General features: G+C 42.1%; 1 protein-coding gene and 1 long non-coding RNA gene across 3 annotated transcripts in view; both read left to right on the top strand.

The window, feature by feature from the left end:
- Positions 1 to 23,865, top strand: part of LOC135899004 (uncharacterized) — a 154,162-nt gene that overhangs the window by 96,291 nt on the left and 34,006 nt on the right. The window lies entirely within an intron of this gene.
- LOC135899003 (uncharacterized) lies at positions 9,363 to 11,705 on the top strand. Its single transcript, XR_010563490.2, has 3 exons — positions 9,363 to 9,560; positions 10,082 to 10,119; positions 11,502 to 11,705. It is a non-coding gene; the product is annotated as an uncharacterized lncRNA (long non-coding RNA).

Raw genomic sequence — 23,865 nt, 5'->3', positions numbered from 1 at the left:
CTACGGATGATGTAAAATTATGTTGCACTCATGTGATAAGAGTGAGCAGTTTTTATAGTTATCCCGGAGGTCACATTATCTTTGCACTGACAACACCGAAGTGACTGCTCTAGTGCGTATTGCTTAACGCTTATACAAAGTTGGAATCTCGCAGACTATCAAAGAATAGTGAAGACACAATAGACTGGGTGGAGCATTAGTACAATATGTACAGTTACTTGATATATAAGGTAAAGTAGGTGCTTAGGGTGCACTGAGCTTTTTCAAAAGCCTACAATATTTCGAAGTTATGAGAAGAATTGCAGCATTTGCAAGTAACCAATAATAACTCCTTCATTGGCCTCATTCTCCTCACTCATAGTATATTTTCAAAGGGGTCCTCCACCACATGATGGCATTCTACTTGAACCCAGTTGAAATTTACCGGAAACACATCCCAGGCCGCTTCCATATAGTCTATGAAGCCATGCTTACCAGTCTGCTGCAGCGTTGTATTTGTCCGCTCTGGCAGCTTGTGCAATGCGACTAAGTAGAAAGAAAAATCATAGCGCCGGCACAGCGTAAAAGCACGTCCGAGGCTGAAGTTTAAACATGGCGGATATGGCATACTCTTGTTGACAAATTTCAGAAATGATAGAGAACATACTGAAGGATGTTTCTTTGTTTATACTAGTCCCCTTCTGATGCAATATTGCCGTTAGAAACACCTAATAACTTCTTTGTGAGCAAGCTGTCAACTGGATTGTGTCCCCTTTACGAGCAGCCCTCCAATAGGATGCGCCTCATAATACACAGGAAAATAATTTTTTTTTTGCCCACTTGAACTTCTTTGATTTTTTGAATGTCTGACACCCTTACCTGAAAACGACACACTCGCACGCTAAAAACCGAAAAGAAACAAAAATTATGAGAACATTGCCGGAGGCCCTACACTTCACAACTATTTTTCTTCTGCTGCGAAAAGCCTGACACATTATTCGTGCACAAAGGTGGTGCCGCTGTTCAATAACGCATAGCTCAAACGGAGTCAAATTTAGCCTAACTCTCTGCTTTAAGAGAGGCATAGCTCGACAGTATCCTTTTCGATAAAAATACGAGTTTCTGCTTTTGAGGGAGCGCACTGAGTCATATTTGGGGCATTCCATCAAACTGGAATCTCTGTTTAAAAGTACTTTTGACGACCACACGTATGCAGTTTTGTCGAAGCAATTCAATGCTTGCTCGGGTATGGTGGCCTGGCATTCGACATCCATGGTCCTGAAATTACGTGAACAAACTCGGGTCAGCGCGACTGAAGTATTTGCACCCACCCCCTTTGAGCACGGTGGGCTCACTGCGAACAAGGAGCCAGTCCAATGACGAGGTCAGATACCTATCTTTATCCTAACTTAAGCTTGTGAGCTTTCTCATACATAAATAAGTTCAAGTAAATGATTTTTAGTTATACGTTATTCATGTAGGCAACAATCCTAATGTGCCGTTTGTTTTTAATTTTCAGTGTAATAAATCAGGTTGAGGAATCTTTTCATGTTATAGAGCTTTCTCACTAACAGAAGCAAAGTTTGGGCAAGACAAGGCAAGCTGTGATTGTAGCTATTAAAGGCAGCTAGACAAACGCACATATTTGACAACTTGTAATACCGTAAAAAATTGAATACGTAGAATAAAGTCTATCTTGCTCTTTCAGTGCTTAATTTAGCGCTTCTTTGTTTGTCTAAATGTGAAATTATGTGCTAGAGTAGTTCAACGAAAAATTTATATACATGGCAAAGGCGTGAGGCACGTAAGATCATGGAAGGTTTTTGAGCGGCCACATCTCGTATTTTTTTCCAAAAGGGGATGGTAACGTCGATTATCTTTTCGGCAGCAAGCACATGCCTCTGGTCTCATTTCGCGGTGCATTCCTTGTCGCGGATCGCAGGAGACGATAATTTTTATGTTAGTTTAACCTTTTCTTTACTATGGATCGTTTCTACGAATTGCACAGCTGGTCTGAGTCACCGCTGGAATTTGCTGCGATCGACTTTGCAGGTACAGTGCCCGCAGGAACAATATGCCTCACGGTGAACCCTGCCCTTATATTTCCCTTTCAGTAGCTTTGACGCGGAGGCGCCAGTTTCATAGCATTTGACCCTTATAGGTTTGAGTGCACTGCAGGGATTCTTACAGCGCGGGGCTGGATAATTCATCACCCTATATGAAGGCTGGATCCTCGGAATGCTACCGGTGGGGAGCGGTGCAGCAGTCGTTGGGTCTAGAACTGTGAGAATATGTTCGATTGAAATGAAGCTCTGAAATCAAAAAGAAAGATCAACGAGATAAAGTGAAACAAAATTTATATTTTTTTGTTTTCGGCACCGTTTCCGTGAACGGTGTATTTCATTCAATAAAAGATGTATTCTCGCTATTGCAAAAAAAACAATACTCCTGGATAACACTACAGTTTCATCATTGAAAATTGTGCAATACTGTGGCGACGCAAGCGCCAACATTATGAGCGGCAGAATGGCACACCGGATGTGAAGGGTATTCTTCCAGAATCGGCATCCAGTATTGTGATCTGCAATGCCCGTCTTTAATAGCACTCGGCTCAATTGCTTGAATATCATACCTAGCCCTGTGCGCCAGGTCAATGTTTCTTGCGCCGGCAAAATTACCTGCACCCACATGATATGTGCTTTGCACCTTATTTTGTGCTTGCGCTGCGGCGATGGTATGTATTTGTGAAACGGCACGAAATCTGTTGGATATTGTTGCATAAATTATCAGCGCACCATGGCGCACGTAGCTCACAACTCCAATAAACGACGATGGAAGCAATTCGATGCTTGACGAAATGTTCGTACGGTTCTACAATGGTCCACAATGTGTAAACATTAAATATGAATTGCCCGAGAGTAAGCAGTTTTGCTGAATGTGATGCTGGCGATGTGCGGCTCTCTCCTGAGCTTCTCTTGTGCTGAAATAGGTTATTTAGTATGTGTTAGTTGTTATATGCCACTCTTCAATGACGCTGTTTCACGCCATCTTGGGTCACTTGGTATGTGCCACTGGGTATGTGCTACCGCACAATGACACCAACAAAAAAACATTAGGGTTTTCTTGTAATGGGCGGAATTAAACCCGCGTCGCATGTATTCAGACAGTTTTATCTAAATGTATATCTACATATGCGTCACGGGCGGACTACGTGGCGGCTTGTTCGCAATGCATTAAGTGGGAATCGCGAGAGATGAACATGGCCACTGAGAAGCCTGATACAAAACATATGTCTGCAGCTACAACAGGGTCTGCCGATGAAAATCGCTTCAATGAAAGTTGCTGTAACGTCAACATTTATTTAGAGATGCATTCTGTCGAATTTTCAACCACGCAAAGTAAAGAAAAAGCTCTAAAACGAGGTCTAACGCTGGGTTCGAATTTCTTGGAGACTCAATTAACAAAAGCTCCTGCTCAGAAAACGTGGAAAAAAATTTCCTGCATGGAAGTACAAGTCGGAATGCAGCTGCCGTAGAGGTCACCCTTCGAGAACGATTAAAAGCTAGCACCATTGAGGTAAGACTGGAGGACTGCTGTCTGTCGCAGAGGTCGCCCTCTGAATAACTACGTAGTTTGACATGCGTCATCGGTGTCAATGACGAGCTATCGAGCAGAGGTATGCGCGAGGAGCTGACTGCAGCCTGTTGGCTTTGCATGACCGCCCTGTCTCTTGCTCTACGCTAAGCATCTATCATCTTGGAAACGAAGCCATCCCATCCGTAAAAATATAATAAATCACAGGTAAAAGGGCAGCGAAGCAGAACTGCCGCACGAAACACGTTGACGCATGAGGTTAGTATGACGCACTTATGTGAGCGCTTTTTTTTTCCTCTTTCTTCGTGTTGCCGCCGAATTCCTCTCGATAATTTGTACAACCGTTTAGAGTGTATCAATGTACGGAAACAATCTCAACTGTAGCTTTCGACGGTTTTTCAGAAGAAACAGTGCCACTGTTTCTGAAACTGCTCTCGTCTTAAGAAAACGTCTCAAAGTAATAGGACACTTCTTCTAAAAGAGCTGTCTTCCCAGAATTGTCACAAGATCTCAGGCGAAATTCAAAATATTCCGATACAGTTTTGCCAGCGCTTTCGTTCTACCTATTGGCGATAATGTTTCGTCATATTCAGGGTAATATATGTAATATACTGGGGTTTTACATGCAGAAACGACTACATTATTCTGAAGCACTCTGTAGCAGGGAACTCCGGAATAATTTCGACCACTCGGGGTTTTTTACTCCACATCCACTGCACGGTACACGGGCGTTTTGGCCTCTCGCACCCGTCGAAATGTGGGCGCCGCGCCTAGGATTCGATCCTGCGCCTTCGGGCTTAGGTGCGCAACGCCGCAACCAATATTCTATCGTTGCGGGTCTGTATATGCATAAGAACGTTACTCTGAACATGTAGGAAAGGCGCTTATTGCATTTGTTTGTAGCATGGTTGCGGTAGCTGATAATTTCTTGTTTTGTTGTGATTTGACATACACACTGTACCGCTTGCATTACATACGAAATATTGAAGATTTTAGCTGACGCAGTGTAACTTTATATTGTAAAAGCAAAGCTAAAGTCTTCTTAGTATAATTATTGAGCTTTAAACAAAAACCATTCGTATCTGAATAATGGAGATTACGATGAATAAGAATTTGGTACAAGATTTTTGTTTTCATAGTAACTGCATAGTTGTTCACCTTCTGAACATATTTTACTGATTCTTCTAGCCTTCAGTAAACGTCACTAAATATCTTCTTTCAGTTTCGAAATTCTGCGAAGAATATACAGCTTCGCTAAGAATCAAGCTATTGACTGATGGAATGCGAAGTAAAATCCAGAATAGTAGCTTATATTTCGGTGAAAATTATTTGCTGATATTGTCTTCTTTCCACACTAGGCTTGCCTGCGATGGGGCCTGGGTGTGTGACACGCCATGCAAGTTTACGCAAGCTCGATTTCAGCCTGCGTGTAGAGCACTGAACCCTGCTTTTTACGGATGTCGTCGAGAGCACACGATGGCAATCACCGGCACCTTTTGACCAAGCTTTAGCAGTGAAAATATTAAGTCTGTTTTCCAAGTTGATGAACTAAACCATCAGAGCTCCGAAAACTGACAGCTACGGATGATGTAAAATTATGTTGCACTCATGTGATAAGAGTGAGCAGTTTTTATAGTTATCCCGGAGGTCACATTATCTTTGCACTGACAACACCGAAGTGACTGCTCTAGTGCGTATTGCTTAACGCTTATACAAAGTTGGAATCTCGCAGACTATCAAAGAATAGTGAAGACACAATAGACTGGGTGGAGCATTAGTACAATATGTACAGTTACTTGATATATAAGGTAAAGTAGGTGCTTAGGGTGCACTGAGCTTTTTCAAAAGCCTACAATATTTCGAAGTTATGAGAAGAATTGCAGCATTTGCAAGTAACCAATAATAACTCCTTCATTGGCCTCATTCTCCTCACTCATAGTATATTTTCAAAGGGGTCCTCCACCACATGATGGCATTCTACTTGAACCCAGTTGAAATTTACCGGAAACACATCCCAGGCCGCTTCCATATAGTCTATGAAGCCATGCTTACCAGTCTGCTGCAGCGTTGTATTTGTCCGCTCTGGCAGCTTGTGCAATGCGACTAAGTAGAAAGAAAAATCATAGCGCCGGCACAGCGTAAAAGCACGTCCGAGGCTGAAGTTTAAACATGGCGGATATGGCATACTCTTGTTGACAAATTTCAGAAATGATAGAGAACATACTGAAGGATGTTTCTTTGTTTATACTAGTCCTCTTCTGATGCAATATTGCCGTTAGAAACACCTAATAACTTCTTTGTGAGCAAGCTGTCAACTGGATTGTGTCCCCTTTACGAGCAGCCCTCCAATAGGATGCGCCTCATAATACACAGGAAAATAATTTTTTTTTTGCCCACTTGAACTTCTTTGATTTTTTGAATGTCTGACACCCTTACCTGAAAACGACACACTCGCACGCTAAAAACCGAAAAGAAACAAAAATTATGAGAACATTGCCGGAGGCCCTACACTTCACAACTATTTTTCTTCTGCTGCGAAAAGCCTGACACATTATTCGTGCACAAAGGTGGTGCCGCTGTTCAATAACGCATAGCTCAAACGGAGTCAAATTTAGCCTAACTCTCTGCTTTAAGAGAGGCATAGCTCGACAGTATCCTTTTCGATAAAAATACGAGTTTCTGCTTTTGAGGGAGCGCACTGAGTCATATTTGGGGCATTCCATCAAACTGGAATCTCTGTTTAAAAGTACTTTTGACGACCACACGTATGCAGTTTTGTCGAAGCAATTCAATGCTTGCTCGGGTATGGTGGCCTGGCATTCGACATCCATGGTCCTGAAATTACGTGAACAAACTCGGGTCAGCGCGACTGAAGTATTTGCACCCACCCCCTTTGAGCACGGTGGGCTCACTGCGAACAAGGAGCCAGTCCAATGACGAGGTCAGATACCTATCTTTATCCTAACTTAAGCTTGTGAGCTTTCTCATACATAAATAAGTTCAAGTAAATGATTTTTAGTTATACGTTATTCATGTAGGCAACAATCCTAATGTGCCGTTTGTTTTTAATTTTCAGTGTAATAAATCAGGTTGAGGAATCTTTTCATGTTATAGAGCTTTCTCACTAACAGAAGCAAAGTTTGGGCAAGACAAGGCAAGCTGTGATTGTAGCTATTAAAGGCAGCTAGACAAACGCACATATTTGACAACTTGTAATACCGTAAAAAATTGAATACGTAGAATAAAGTCTATCTTGCTCTTTCAGTGCTTAATTTAGCGCTTCTTTGTTTGTCTAAATGTGAAATTATGTGCTAGAGTAGTTCAACGAAAAATTTATATACATGGCAAAGGCGTGAGGCACGTAAGATCATGGAAGGTTTTTGAGCGGCCACATCTCGTATTTTTTTCCAAAAGGGGATGGTAACGTCGATTATCTTTTCGGCAGCAAGCACATGCCTCTGGTCTCATTTCGCGGTGCATTCCTTGTCGCGGATCGCAGGAGACGATAATTTTTATGTTAGTTTAACCTTTTCTTTACTATGGATCGTTTCTACGAATTGCACAGCTGGTCTGAGTCACCGCTGGAATTTGCTGCGATCGACTTTGCAGGTACAGTGCCCGCAGGAACAATATGCCTCACGGTGAACCCTGCCCTTATATTTCCCTTTCAGTAGCTTTGACGCGGAGGCGCCAGTTTCATAGCATTTGACCCTTATAGGTTTGAGTGCACTGCAGGGATTCTTACAGCGCGGGGCTGGATAATTCATCACCCTATATGAAGGCTGGATCCTCGGAATGCTACCGGTGGGGAGCGGTGCAGCAGTCGTTGGGTCTAGAACTGTGAGAATATGTTCGATTGAAATGAAGCTCTGAAATCAAAAAGAAAGATCAACGAGATAAAGTGAAACAAAATTTATATTTTTTTGTTTTCGGCACCGTTTCCGTGAACGGTGTATTTCATTCAATAAAAGATGTATTCTCGCTATTGCAAAAAAAACAATACTCCTGGATAACACTACAGTTTCATCATTGAAAATTGTGCAATACTGTGGCGACGCAAGCGCCAACATTATGAGCGGCAGAATGGCACACCGGATGTGAAGGGTATTCTTCCAGAATCGGCATCCAGTATTGTGATCTGCAATGCCCGTCTTTAATAGCACTCGGCTCAATTGCTTGAATATCATACCTAGCCCTGTGCGCCAGGTCAATGTTTCTTGCGCCGGCAAAATTACCTGCACCCACATGATATGTGCTTTGCACCTTATTTTGTGCTTGCGCTGCGGTGATGGTATGTATTTGTGAAACGGCACGAAATCTGTTGGATATTGTTGCATAAATTATCAGCGCACCATGGCGCACGTAGCTCACAACTCCAATAAACGACGATGGAAGCAATTCGATGCTTGACGAAATGTTCGTACGGTTCTACAATGGTCCACAATGTGTAAACATTAAATATGAATTGCCCGAGAGTAAGCAGTTTTGCTGAATGTGATGCTGGCGATGTGCGGCTCTCTCCTGAGCTTCTCTTGTGCTGAAATAGGTTATTTAGTATGTGTTAGTTGTTATATGCCACTCTTCAATGACGCTGTTTCACGCCATCTTGGGTCACTTGGTATGTGCCACTGGGTATGTGCTACCGCACAATGACACCAACAAAAAAACATTAGGGTTTTCTTGTAATGGGCGGAATTAAACCCGCGTCGCATGTATTCAGACAGTTTTATCTAAATGTATATCTACATATGCGTCACGGGCGGACTACGTGGCGGCTTGTTCGCAATGCATTAAGTGGGAATCGCGAGAGATGAACATGGCCACTGAGAAGCCTGATACAAAACATATGTCTGCAGCTACAACAGGGTCTGCCGATGAAAATCGCTTCAATGAAAGTTGCTGTAACGTCAACATTTATTTAGAGATGCATTCTGTCGAATTTTCAACCACGCAAAGTAAAGAAAAAGCTCTAAAACGAGGTCTAACGCTGGGTTCGAATTTCTTGGAGACTCAATTAACAAAAGCTCCTGCTCAGAAAACGTGGAAAAAAATTTCCTGCATGGAAGTACAAGTCGGAATGCAGCTGCCGTAGAGGTCACCCTTCGAGAACGATTAAAAGCTAGCACCATTGAGGTAAGACTGGAGGACTGCTGTCTGTCGCAGAGGTCGCCCTCTGAATAACTACGTAGTTTGACATGCGTCATCGGTGTCAATGACGAGCTATCGAGCAGAGGTATGCGCGAGGAGCTGACTGCAGCCTGTTGGCTTTGCATGACCGCCCTGTCTCTTGCTCTACGCTAAGCATCTATCATCTTGGAAACGAAGCCATCCCATCCGTAAAAATATAATAAATCACAGGTAAAAGGGCAGCGAAGCAGAACTGCTGCACGAAACACGTTGACGCATGAGGTTAGTATGACGCACTTGTGTGAGCGCTTTTTTTTACCTCTTTCTTAGTGTTGCCGCCGAATTCCTCTCCATAATTTGTACAACCGGTTAGAGTGTATCAATGTACGGAAACAACCTCAACTGTAGCTTTCGACGGTTTTTCAGAAGAAACAGTGCCACTGTTTCTGAATCTGCTCTCGTCTTAAGAAAACGTTTCAAAGTAACAGGACATTTCTTCTAAAAGAGCTGTCTTCCCAGTATTGCCACAAGATCTCACGCGAAATTCAAAATATTCCCATACAATTTAGCCAGCGCTTTCGTTCTACCTATTGGAGATAGTGTTTCGTCATATTCAGGGTAATATATATAATATACTGGGGTTTTACTTGCAGAAACGACTACATTATTCTGAAGCACTCTGTAGCAGGGAACTCCGGAATGATTTCGACCACCCGGGGTTTTTTACTCCACATCCACTGCACGGTACACGGGCGTTTGGCCTCTCGCACCCGTCGAAATGTGGGCGCCGCGCCTAGGATTCGATCCTGCGCCTTCGGGCTTAGGTGCGCAACGCCGCAACCAAAATGCCATCGTTGCAGGTCTGTATATGCATAAGAACGTTACTCTGAACATGTAGGAAAGGCTCTTATTGCATTTGTTTGTTGCATGGTTGCGGTAGCTGATAATTTTTTGTTTTGTTGTGATTTGACCTACGCACTGTACCGCTTGCATTACATACGAAATATTGAAGATTTTAGCTAACCTAGTGTAACCTTATATTGGAAAATTAAAGCTAAAGTCTTCTTAGTATAATTATTGAGCTTTAAACAAAAACCATTCGTATCTGAATAATGGAGATTACGATGAATAAGAACTTGGTACAAGATTTTTGTTTTCATAGTAACTGCATAGTGCTTCACCTTCTGAAAATATTTTACTGATTCTTCCAGCCTTCAGTCAACGTCACTAAATATCTTCTTTCTGTTTCGAAATTCTGCGAAGAATATACAGCTTCGATAAGAATCAAACTATTGACCGATGGAATGCGAAGTAAAATCCAGAATAGTAGCTTATATTTCGGTGAAAATTATTTGCTTATATTGTCTTCTTTCCCCACTAGGCTTGCCTGCGATGAGGCCTGGGTGTCTGACGCGCCATGTAAGTTTACGCAAGCTCGATTTCAGCCTGCGTGTAGAGCGCTGAACCCTGCTTTTTACGGATGTCGTCGAGAGCACACGATGGCAATCACCGGCACCTTTTGACCAAGCTTTAGCAGTGAAAATATTAAGTCTGTTTTCCAAGTTGATGAACTAAACCATGAGAGGTCCGAAAACTGACAGCTACGGATGATGTAAAATTATGTTGCACTCATGTGATAAGAGTGAGCAGTTTTTATAGTTATCCCGGAGGTCACATTATCTTTGCACTGACAACACCGAAGTGACTGCTCTAGTGCGTATTGCTTAACGCTTATACAAAGTTGGAATCTCGCAGATTATCAAAGAATAGTGAAGACACAATAGACTGGGTGGAGCATTAGTACAATGTGTACAGTTACTTGATATATAAGGTAAAGTAGGTTCTTAGGGTGCACTGAGCTTTTTCAAAAGCCTACAAAATTTCGAAGTTATGAGAAGAATTGCAGCATTTGCAAGTAACCAATATTAACTCCTTCATTGGCCTCATTCTCCTCACTCATACTATGAGTATATTTTCAAAGGAGTCCTCTACCACATGATGGCATTTTACTTGAACCGAGTTGAAATTTACCGGAAACACATCACAGGCCGCTTCCATATAGTCTATGAAGCCATGCTTACCAGTCTGCTGCAGCTTTGTATTTGTCCCCTCTGGCAGCTTGTGCAATGCGACTAAGTAGAAAGAAAAATCATAGCGCCGGCACCGCGTAAAAGCACGTCCGAGGCTGAAGTTTAAACATGGCGGATATGGCATACTCTTGTTGACAAATTTCAGAAAAGATAGAGAACATACTGAAGGATGTTTCTTTGTTTATACTAGTTCCCTTCTGATGCAATATTGCCGTTAGAAACACCTAATAACTTCTTTTTGAGCAAGCTGTCAACTGGATTGGGTCCCCTTTACGAGCAGCCCTCCAATAGGGTGCGCCTCATAATACACTGGGAAATAATTCTTTTTTGCCCACTTGAGCTTCTTTGATTTTTTGAATGTCTGACACCCTTACCTGAAAGAGACACCCTCGCACGCTATAAACCGAAAAGAAACAAAAATTATGAGAACATTGCTGGAGGCTGTACACTTCACAACTATTTTTCTTCTGATGTGAAAAGCCTGACACATTATTCGTGCACAAAGGTGGTGCCGCTGTTCTATAACGCATGACTCAAACGGAGTCAAATTTAGCCTAACTCTCGACGTTAAGAGAGGCATAGCTCGACAGTATCCTTTTCGATAAAAATGGGAGTTTCTGCTTTTGAGGGAGCGCACTGAGTCATATTCAGTGCATTCCATCAAACTGGAATCTCTGTTTAAAAGTACTTATGACGACCACACGTATGCAGTTTTGTCGAAGAAATTCAACGCTTCCTCGGGTATGGTGGCCTGGCGTTCGACATCCATGGTCCTGAAATTACGTGAAGAAACTCGGGTCAGCGCGACTGAAGTATTTGCACCCAACCCCTTTGAGCACGGTGGGCTCACTGCGAACAAGGAGCCAGTCCAATGGCGAGCTTAGATACCTATCTGTATCATAACTTAAGCTTGTAAGCTTTCTCATGCATAAATAAATGTCACTTTGCTTTGGTATTGTTGTGTAGCATAAAGAAGCCACTACCCAATCATGGGTAAGCGGCGTGCGCAGATGGCACCATTCGCGCCATCATGACGCAATTAGTGTCAAATTAAGCCTAGTGGATCACATTCAGAAAACCCTAGCTCACCAGTACGTTTTCAATTTGAGCAGCAATGGTGTCGCTTTAAAAAGCTCACGATGCAAGACTGTTTCTAGTTTATGAAACCAAATCTGGTGATTAACAAGAGATATAAGGCCTACAAGGGTGCATTTGGTTGCAGGAATTTCACATTTGCTCGGTTCCCCTGCATCCATCGCTTAGGGTCCATAAATAATTGGATAGGCTCAGACAACCAGACAGAATGATATCCCACCCCCTTGAAGCTCAATTGTGAGTGCGAGCGCGGGGTCTTGAGCCAAGCGCAGGAGTCCGAAACATGGATGAGTGCGGCGCGCACGAGCTATGCAGGGCGTTCTCCGGCCTCAGCAGGAGGATATCAAACACCCTTCGCAAAACAAACAGGCCGAGAACCCCGAGAACAAATGGCAAACGGAGCGTAAGCGATAGAAAAATTATACTGTCATCCTACTACGCAGTCTTATTTTTTCCTGGCACTTAATTTTACTGCTCCAGCAGATCCACGTATATCACTTACGTAGCATCGTATAGGTGACATACCGACACTGACTTGCCTTCTTTTATTCTTCTTTGTAGGTGGTATTTTCAGAAAGACGAGTACGCATGCTTTCTTAGAGCTTGTTCCACAGTTACAGTTTAGTTTCGGCACCTTAGTGTGGCGGTCTTGCATCGACTGAACAGTTGCTAGTTACAACAAATAGGGGAGACTACTGTTTTTATTTGCGAGATTACATGCGTACTTTTTCTTTCCCTAGGACGTGTGATAATAAATACATGTTAGAGCGAGTTTGACAGAAATAAAAGACTACATAAAATGGGAAAAGTAAAGTGCCCTCATGTTCGGCATGCATAAACCGAAAGAATGACTTGCGTTGTTTGTTGTGTATAGGTTACCATAAAATTTCACGCCGAGGAAAAGCGATTTTTCGTTCGCATATAAACCAATTGAATGCTGTATTTAATGAAGTCAAAAAATTTGGGAAACAGTTTGGATGCTTGTAATGCTTAACCGAGATAAATTAGCTTCCAAATTTATTAAATTTAAAACATTCACTGTTTTTTGTCGTGGTCTGACTAGAAAACAAGAGCGAAGGTCGGCATCTGGAAACTTTGGTATGCTGTCAGATATCGAAAACCATGGCTCAATTGGCTCTAACACCTGCCCTTGTGTCGTGTTATATTGCAATAATTGTGGCAGGCATATTTGTGAAGCTAATAAGGGGTCCCTGGTAATAGATCGCTATGCTAACTGTTATGACATGTGGGAAGGTCAACGGTCCTTAAGGCCATTTCCGAGTACCTCGTGCCCAACGTGTTTCTACTCACAGTTTAGCTCTCCTAATCGAGTTGTAGGCCAAATTCTGAGACACTTTCTTTGGCAGGTGAATTTACTTCTTAGAACATCACGCCGGTAGAATATTGACCTGCTAACATACATTTATTTGGGACCATTTTTTTTTACCCTCTACATTTTAGTTCATGTGTGGCCTGCTGTTCCTAAAGGTAACGACGTTGTGCTGTTTCTTTTTCGGTGGGGGGAGGAGGAGAAGGGTGTTGTTTCTCTTCCAGTGTTTGTTCCAACCTGTGGTAACATAAACACCTTTTACATCGAAAGGAAAATGATTCGATAGCCCAAATTGTCCGATGAAAATCTAAAGTGGAAACAAACGCTCAATCCCAACAAGAACGAGGACAATGTCCAACACCAGGCATCAGCGCTTCGTGACTTAAGGGCCAATTGCTGAGCAGCGCTTATTCCACGAGTGGCAAAAGAAGTAGAGGCGGGCTCAGCAGATATACATTTTTTCAATGTTTATTCGTTTATCACGATGTGCCGTGATTTGGGTGACAATTGCGTTTTGAGTGAATAAAACCTCAAAGCTACAAGCAAATGTTAAATTGACTTAAATGTTCAAATCCATCTCCAGCCTTAGTAAAGTATTGGCATATTTTACGGCGTGTATCAGTAAAGCCACCATTATTGTAACAACCAACATTGATTTAGATTTCTTGTATTCGGATAACAAATGTGACTTGACACAACATCCCAAAGGAAGACCAATGCAAATCATATGACCTTCAGGTAAAAGCTTACATTTGCACTTTATTTTCACTGAAATACACCAGATGCGTCCAGAAGTTTTTATTAATTTTTTCGGGCCTCCGTCTGGACCTCAGCACAGTGCAGCAGCAAACCAAAACTAAAGAACATTCGATTGTTTTGGAAATAAAGTATGCCCTTCGCACACGGCTATGGAATATAGCGAATTTCTTTATATCGATGCAAAAAACGCATCTTCATTCTCTTTGGGCCTGCTGGTGTTATTAGGTATATGCCGCTCAGAGTTCTAGTGATGCAAGCGCCAGAACTCTGAGCGGCAAATCAACACAACGGATTTAAAGGGGATTTTCCCAGAATCAGAATCGAGAATTGAGATGTGAGAAGCCAGTGTATAACGCCGGTCAGCCCACCAGGCGCATCAAGTCTGGTGCGCCATGTCAATGTTTATTTTTTGCACCCACGGGGTATGCCTTTTGTACCTAATTTTGTGCTTGCACTACAGCCGTTGTGCGCCTTTATGAAGGGCCCGGACTCTCTTGGATATCGTTGCATATTTCATGTGCATACCATGCATCACGTAGCTAACAACTCGCATAAAAGACGATGAAAGCAATTAGATGCTTCATAGAGTCACCGGGGCACAGAAACCTGGCCTGTGCGTTTCTTTCCCCGCATAGATGTCTTCCGAATAGCTAAAGCTTTTGAAAGAAAGGAGGAAGAAACTACGACACATGTGAGCGCTTCTTGTAAGGAAAATTCAGGAAAAAACATTCATCAGAGACTGCCAGCCAGGAAGAAATGAATAAAATGCTTCGATGGGATTGTAGACTTTATGAAGCCTAGTCCATAAGGAGACGCTGCAGTTATGCTTTAACATAATCCAATCATTTCTTTTGGCTGAAACTGGCAATTTTGCCAATATGCTGAATTTCACACCGTAAAACGCATAGCTAGGAATAAGTGTTGTTAGACATGTAACTCTACCTTTTGACATGCCGTAGGAAATCGTAGTGATGTTGCTTTTAACTCGCTGCACGCTCAAAGTATGCTTAAAACGTGTATATGCAAAGTGTTGAGAAGAAATTGAACAAGTTAAGGAAAGCGTACATCCACTGGCCCTATTTCTCATTATTTGTTAAAAGGCACGGATGGTTACTAGCATTGCCGAACTATTAGCACCTGCTTTTTGTGCTTTAGGAAAAAAAAAGCGATTCCTAGAGAAATCTTTCGCCGCAGGATATCTGTCAGCAGTTTTCTCACGGTATGGACGAGGTCTTCAATACTTAAGCCAGTGCATTATCGTAGCGAACAGTGCTATCTTGAAACTTACCTGCTTGAGAGGCGGTAAGAACTACCAAAATGCGGCATCGCTACAGTCCAGTTTGAATGGCATCGAGGAAATACAATAAATCACAGCGGAAATCATTTGTTCAATGTGTCGTTTGATTTCGACGAGTGCTAAATTTTTTTTACCTCAAAAACTTTAACGGCTGCGTGACTTTTATTTGAATGGTTGCTCCATTAGTGCCATTGCGCCCATTACTTGAACTTCAATAAAGGTATGTCCTTAAATGTCGCAAACATGCTGCTAGTGCTGATAAGCCCTCATGTAGCTTCGTTGCGTTACTAAAACCCCAACGAAGATCCGTGGCTCTGTCTGTGATCATAAGTGCTAGCCGGAACATCTGGTTCAGACGTACGTCCCTACCAAACATTCTGTTGACCGTCTTCTTTGCAATCCTGACACTTCTTACAAGAGTCTCTCTCCTAGTGCGAGTGTGTTAATAATTACACGTCTTTTTTTACTGTTATTGGCTGCACTTCAATAATAAAGAGATTATTAAAATAGCAATGCTCTAGAACACACAGCAGTATGTATATGCGCATAAAGTTCTACTCGTTTATTCTCCTTTTTGGTGGTGAGTAGCAGTGAACATAATAATTTCATGGCATTTCTTGCCAGAGATAGGCAACAACAATGTGAAATAATAAACTTGTACATGCGTCTTGGAGAGAATGTTCTGATACCATTTTTCTGCAGCGCATTCATCTCTATTCATGACGTCGTAATTGACGCAGCTGCTACATGCCAAAACCATATCTTACAAAAAATTATTCCAAATAAATTCCTTCGGCCACTTTACGCTTCCTAGTTCTTTTCCATATGTTTTTTCAAGAATGTATCGGGATGAACAGCCAAGTCAGAAATGGTATGTCAGCATTCCTTTTACTGAGCACAATGAGCGCTTCAGTAGTGCTTTCTTTATTCTCGAGACTTAGTAAAACTACAAATGCCACTATAGGCACCCTTTAGGACTAAGACATCTCTGAGAGATCTTTAAGCTACACTTTTGTGTAATGGGAGAGTAAATCAAATCAAATCAAATCTAAGTTTTATTTCGTCTCTCAACAAAGAGAAAGGGGGCGGCGGGAAAAAGCTGCATTACTGCAGCTTGACTAAGCCCGGCCCCCTGTGGTACAATTCGACAGTGTGCAGCAGTAGTATAGGTACATAAGTCAAGGCACTTAACAGGCAATTTGAAAAAAAAAAGGTAACATGGACGTACAGGCAGTATTTTTTTTTCTTCTGCAGAACAACAACAAAAGAAATTGAAGAAAATAGAATTGCATACGAAATATTCTCAGAAAAATAAGCTGTGAATACAGCTAAAAAATGAACAAAGATTGAATACATCAGATGTATCAAACTCGATATAAATAGACAACATAAGCATATTTGCATACATGCACATATACATACACTGATACTAATGTATACCAATACAAATGTACGTACTAATATGTATACAATAATCCAATACAAGTACAGAAATCACACAGCGGGATTTTGCGAGAGGAAATAAGTGAAAAAAGAACGAGAAGACATAGTATTCGGGTTTAATCCACTTGTAGTTAGGGTATTTAGTAGATCAGCCATGCGGTAGGACATAGATTAATGTCCATAATTAGTACGACAAAAGCTTGTTAACCAAATGTCGGTATGTCTCGTGTTATAGGGAATTTCGCGACGATTCAGGTTAAACAACTTTACATAATCAACATTTCCCCTTCTCAACGTTGTTCTGTACAGGCATGCTAGGCGAAATGAATAAATGAATTCAACCGGCATAATTTTGTATTCGTTAAAATATTTAGACGTGTGTTCTTTGGAGGAAAGATTAGCTACAGCACGAAATGCTCGTTTTTGACATAATTTGACTTTAGCGATGTTTTGTTTTGATGTCGTTGCGCAGACTAGGTGACAGTAATTTAGTGTGGAAAGAAAAAGTGAATTATATAAAGTTTGTTTCACAGTGGTAGGCAAGACATGTCGGTGTCTATGTAACAGTCCCGTTATTCTGTTTAGCTTTCCGCAAAGAGATTCCACATGTTTGTTCCAAATCAGATTTTCTGAAAATATAACTCCTAGTGTTTTAACCTCATTTAAAATTTTAATTTCCTCACTTTTTAAATACAGCCTGTCTTCAAGATTTAGGGCCTTATGCTTTGGGCGAAACATGATCGCTTGCGTTTTTTTAGCATTAATTCTTAAATAGTTTCTATCACACCAATTTGCGATATCCCGGAGCACAATGTTTGCATAATTGACGAGAGTGTCCTGATTTGTGCCCCTGAAAAAAATGGTGGTATCGTCTGCATAGCCTATCCATTTGATGCTTTCAGCGGTCGAAAAAAGATCATTCATGTAAACAATGAAAAGAAGTGGTCCCAGACTGCTCACTCTTGGCACACCATGTGAGATGGCCTTTATTTTTGAGTCTGAATGAATATGGCAAACGTACTGACACCGATGTTGCAGATACGAAGACAAAAGCTCGTTTGCGTGACCATGTACTCCGTGTTGTTCAAGCTTAGCTAAAAGTGTAATATGATGAACAGTATCGAATGCTTTCGTGAAATCTAAATGTATACCTAAGACTAGTTCTTTTGCATCAAACGCTGTAGCTATGAATTCTTTTTGTGTTAGTAAAGCCAATTCCGTTGATTTGCCTTTGAGAAAACCATACTGAGATGTCGAGATGAGCGATTGTTTGTCTAAGAAACCATACAATTGCTTGTGCAGGATTTTTTCTAAGCCCTTCGAAAAGACAGGCAAAATGGAAATCGGCCTGAGATTATTTGGGTCATTTTTATTTCCACCTTTGTGGACTGCTACCACTTTTGCAATCTGCATTTCCTTCGGAAAGCAGCCCTTTTATAAGCATAAGTTGTAGATTTCAACTAAAATGGGCGCAATTATGTCTATAACAAATTTGACTGGCCTAACTTGCATGTCATTTACATCACGTGATTTTGAATTTTTTAAGCCATAAAACACATTTTTAACTTCATTTTCACTTGTGGGAAAAAACACCATACTACCAGAAAATTGTGCTGTTTTATGAATCGAGGGTATGCCTGTTCTGTTGCAACTTGTAGGCTTTCCAACAGCTATGAAATGATCGTTCAAAACATTTGAAAGATCTGCTCCGTGGACATCGCGGTCGTTCACAAGCATGCTGTTAACATTAGAATCATTGGTCTGTTTTATAAGACTGTTCAGTCGCTTCCAGAGCAGAGCCGTGTTGCTCACCACATCGTTAAAATAGGCTTGGTAATACTCTTTTTTGGCGGCGTTTAGTTTAGCGTTGAGCCTATTTCTAAACACCTGGCCTTAAAGGCCTTAAACTTGTCCACGTCTTTGGTTTTCACAAATTCCCAGTACATGCGGTTTTTCAAATTTATCTGCTTGTAAAGGGAAATGTTTATCCAAGGTTTTCGAGAGTTCTTACATTTTGTGATTACGATATCTGGAAAATGTTTCTTATATATGGTGTTAAAATCCACAATGAACGCTTCGTACATGCTATCTGCGTCGGTAAACGATAGAACATGACTCCAATCATGAATTTGAACTTTCCATCGAAATGCATGAAGGGAACGATCGGTAATATGCTGCGTATGCACAAGAATGCTACGTTCATGCTTTTCTTCATTTCCATCAGAAATAAAAGCAAAGACAGGAAAATGGTCGCTAATATCGCACATAAGTGTTCCACTTGACACAATTTCACAGTCTGCATTTGTGATAAACAGATCAAGTAGACTAGATGTTCTATCAGTGATGCGGGTTGGCTCATTTATAACACTTTTAAATCCACTAGATATGAGAATTGACTGAAAATCACTACTAATGCTGGGAACAGATAGCAAATCTATGTTCAGGTCACCGCTGAGAAATAGTACACATTTGTTTTGGGACACGAATTCTAACATTTCCTCAAAAAAATCAAGAAAAACTTGACACCGAGCGTTAGGAGGCCGGTAGACCATTGATATAATCCTGGAGCCGTTTTGCACAGTTAACATTTCAAAATTATCATTTGAGACAGACAATTCCTTCAGAACGTGCACGTCGTGAGCGCGACTAACCAACAGCAACACGCCACCACCCCGGCGTTGCGGACGGTTTAGTACGAAGGTTTCATAACCAGTACGCGTAAACGGAACGTTCTGTCGTGAATACCAAGTTTCAGAGACCATTATGGCGTCAAAGTGAACATCAGTAGAATCAATAAGCAAATCTATATCATCATACTTATTTTCTAATGATCGTGCATTACGATGAAGGAAGGCTGGGGAATTCTTGTTTCGCAGTGTTTTTAGGTTTTTCGGCGCAACAGCCATCTTGGCGCAACAAGAAAATAAGATGTAAGCTTGGGATTGAAAGAGATTGCTCTGAGAGGCTTATCACGGCTCTCCAGCATTGTTTGTAATGAGCTGTACGGCATCGAGGCTGATGAGCCGAAGCACAGGGGAGCCATCTTCTCGACGTGCGAAGACTTTCCCGTCTTTAGTCCATACGTGCTTCCACCCCACCTGCCTCTTTTTTGCTGTTGCAGCGCCAAGTATCTGCTTACTTTTTCGGGTGAGATGCTCGTTTACGTACACGGCACTCGCTTTCCCTTGCCCTAGCACAGCAGTCGTGATCCGCATTTCCTTTGCTTTCGCAAGGACTGCATTACGCTTTTCTCGCCTCACGAACCGCACGACAATGTTTTTTTCATTTCCCTTTGCGGTTGGTACCTGATGACAAACATCAATGTAACTTTCGGTCACAGCGTCACCGATAAACTCAGCCAACTTCGCGACGGCTTCAAATGGCTCATAGTCTGCAGGGACGCCTTTAATTTCAATGTTGTTTGTTCGAAAATAGCGTTCGAGGTCTTCGATTCGGTCAGTTAACCTGCGGTTTTCCTCCTGAAGAGCTTGGTTGCTAGTCTTCAGTGACTTAATTTATTTCATCAGTTCTTTGAGGTCTCTGTGACATTCAGCCACTGTATCACAGGTATCGCTACAATACTGAGCACTTTTCTTGAGCGCTTTGAATTCAGCAAAAACTTCCTTTCTGAAATTAGACAACTCTTGTCGTGAACTGTCCAGGTCGTCTGTATCCGCGCGCTTTCCCTTCGAGGGCGGCATTTCTTAAAAAGGGAAGCTGGTAACACACCTGAAAACTGGTAACACAAAGAAAACTGAGCAACGATCACTACAATAGCTCTGTTCGGCAGCGGTGAGGAAGGAAATAGGCGTGAAAAACACGTACAGAAAATTTTGCTTACCTGCAAAAAGCAGGAAAGTCAATGCGCGTGACACTGTCGCACCACTGCCGAACTGAGCGTCTACGGCCGTAGCAGGGTTCTTCTATAGTTGATACAGGTGGGGGTGATGTCGGCGCATGCTCGGTAGCAGGTCCAGGCTGATAGCAGTCGGCGATGACAATTTCTTTCTTGGCAGATTAGGATCCACCCCTTGGCAGTGCAGTCTTGTCCAGCGCTGACAACAAGCTTTCGATGCAGCCTCCAGCCGAAGCGTAGTCAAGCTGCAAAAAGCAGGAAAGTCAATGCGCGTGACACTGTCGCACCACTGCCTCAAGGAATACAGGCGTAAGGAATGGGGGCGAACAAGGATGATTAAATCAATGAAAAGAGATTAGCGGATCTAATGAATAATAATAATAATATTTGGGGTTTTACGTGCCAAAACCACCTTCTGATTATGAGGCACGCCGTAGTGGAGGACTCCGGAAATTTCGACCACCTGGGGTTCTTTAACGTGCACCTAAATCTAAGTACACGGGCGTTTTCGCATTTCGCCTCCATCGAAATGCGGCCGCCGTGGCCGGGATTCAATCCCACGACCTCGTGCTCAGCAGCCCAACACCATAGCCACTGAGCAACCACGGCGGGTCGGATCTAATGAAGTCCAGGACGGATCGATAATGTGGTCCTTCCGTCGATTGAGTGTAATTGCTAGCATTATGAGGTGAAATCGCCACTGCTGTGAGGTGATGCAGCCTCGTTGGTTTCAACGCATATTACGCTGTACTTGTTTTGTGCAATGTTCTCGCCTTGTTGCTTTTATGTAATAATATGCATCGCTCCTGCGCTTATACAGTTATTCGCTCATGAAATAATGAAGGCCTCGTTGCTAGCCGTGGGAGGCATTTAGGACGGATGTATGTCAGAAGCACTTTCTCGAAAATTGAATGATACGCGTTCCAGCTGAAGAAAGTTAATTCGTTAAATGTTTCTGTATACCTCGGTTTTCAGCCGGTTTAGGCTTCGAAACATAATGTAGCCTCCATATAGCTGCCCTATTTCTAACACATTGTGTTATCAAAAACATAACCTCATGGAAACTTAAGCAGCAACCTAGCCATGTCACTATGCTTTATTTTTATACCTTATAGTAAACAGTCCTGTGAATGACACATCATTAGGACCGGAATATTGGAACGTAAAAAATACACGAAAAGTTCACTGAGAATAGAGGCAGCAGGGGGAGAGGGTGTTGGAAGCACTGACACAATGTATTACTGTGCAAATAAATTTCACCATAATAGTTACATCTCAACCAGCGCCGTAATAACATGCGTGGCTGGTTTTAGACGACAGGGAGACCGTAACAAGCCAAGAACTCGGACAGTTCGTGAGTACGAAACTACAAGCCTCATAAATGATCGAGAAAGATTCACGCAGTAGGGGAGTCACTGAAAGGCGTCCACATGTGGATGATCGCACCCTCTTGGGAGAACACACGCGTGGATTCCCCACACACCGTTGTACTGGCGTGATTTCTCCCTGTCGTCCTAGAATCACAGAGCACAGTCGTGCACTCGGTGTTGGCAATGGCCGCCTCCTTGACTCGATCTATAGGGAACAGAGTAGTTTTTTATTTTAGAAGAGCTTGAGCACGTGTTTTTTTTTCATTCGGGATCTGTTTCTATCAGTATGCGAGAAAGTTACAATTTCCGAAAAAAACTAACCATCACTTGTTAGAACTTGTGATAACAGAGCACAAGTTCAAGTAAATGATTTTTAGTTATAAGTCATTCCTGTAGGAAACAATCCTAATGTGCCGTTTTTTTTTCATTTTCAAAGTAATAAATCAGGCTGAGGAATCTTTTCATGTTATAGAGCTTTCTCACTAACAAACGCAAAGTTTGAGCAAGACAAGGCAAGCTGTGATTGTAGCTATTAAAGGCAGCCAGACAAACGCACATATTTGACAACTTGTAATACCGTAAAAAATTGAATACGTAGAATAAAATCTATCTTGCTCTTTCAGTGCTTAATTTAGCGCTTGTTTGTTTCTCTAAATTTGAACTTATATGCTAGAGTAGTTCAGCGAAAAATTTATATACGTGGCAAAGGCGTGAGGCACGTAAGATCATGGAAGGTTTTTGAGCGGCCACATCTCGTATTTTCTTCCAAAAGGGGATGGTAACCTTGATTATCTATTCGGCAGCAAGCACATGCCTCTGGTCTCATTTCGCGGCGCATTCCTTGTCGCGGATCACAGGTGACGCCAATTTTTATGTTAGTTTAACCTTTTCTTTACTATGGATCGTTTCTACGAATTGCACAGCTGGTCTGAGTCACCGCTGGAATTTGCTGCGATCGACTTTGCAGGTACAGTGCCCGCAGGAACAATATGCCTCACGGTGAACCCTGCCCTTATATTTCCCTTTCAGTAGCTTTGACGCGGAGGCGCCAGTTTCATAGTGCTTGATCCTTATAGCTTTGAGTGCACTGCAGGAATTCTTACAGCGCGGGGCTGGATAATTCATCACCCTATATGAAGGCTGGATCCTCGGAATGCTACCGGTGGGGAGAAGTGCAACAGTCGTAGGGTCTAGAACTGTGAGAATATGTTCGATTGAAATGAAGCTCTGAAATGAAAAAGAAAGATCAACGAGAGAAAGTGAAAAAAAATTATATTTTTCTGTTTTCGGCACCGTTTCCGTGAACGGTGTATTTCATTCAATAAAAGAGAAATTCTCGCTATTGCAAAAAAAAAAATACTCCTGGATAACAGTACAGTTTCATCATTGAAAATTGTGCAATACTGTGGCGACGCAAGCGCCAAAATTATGAGCGGCAGAATGGCACACCGTATGTGAAGGGTATTCTTCCAAAATCGGCATCCAGTATTGAGATGTGCAATGCCCGTCTTTAATAACACTCAGCTGAATTGCTTGTATATCCTACCCAGCCCTGTGCGCCAGGACAATGTTTCTTTCGCCAGCAAAATCACCTGCACCCACATGATATGTGCTTTGCACCTTATTTTGTGCTTTCACTGCGGCGATGGTATGTATTTGTGAAACGGCACGAAATCTGTTGGATATTGTTGCATAAATTATCAGCGTACCATGGCGCACGTAGCTCACAAATCCAATAAATGACGATGGAAGCAATTCGATGCTTCACGAAATGTTCGTACGGTTCTACAATGGTCCACAATGTGTAAACATTAAATATGAATTGCCCGAGAGTAAGCAGTTTTGCTGATAGTGATGCTGGCGATGTGCGGCTCTCTCCTGAGCTTCTCTTGTGCTGAAATAGGTTATTTAGTATGTGTTAGTAG

Source organism: Dermacentor albipictus, chromosome 7, assembly GCF_038994185.2.
Source record: "Dermacentor albipictus isolate Rhodes 1998 colony chromosome 7, USDA_Dalb.pri_finalv2, whole genome shotgun sequence".
NCBI lineage: Eukaryota > Metazoa > Arthropoda > Arachnida > Ixodida > Ixodidae > Dermacentor > Dermacentor albipictus.
This window is presented reverse-complemented; position numbering and strand designations above follow the sequence as displayed.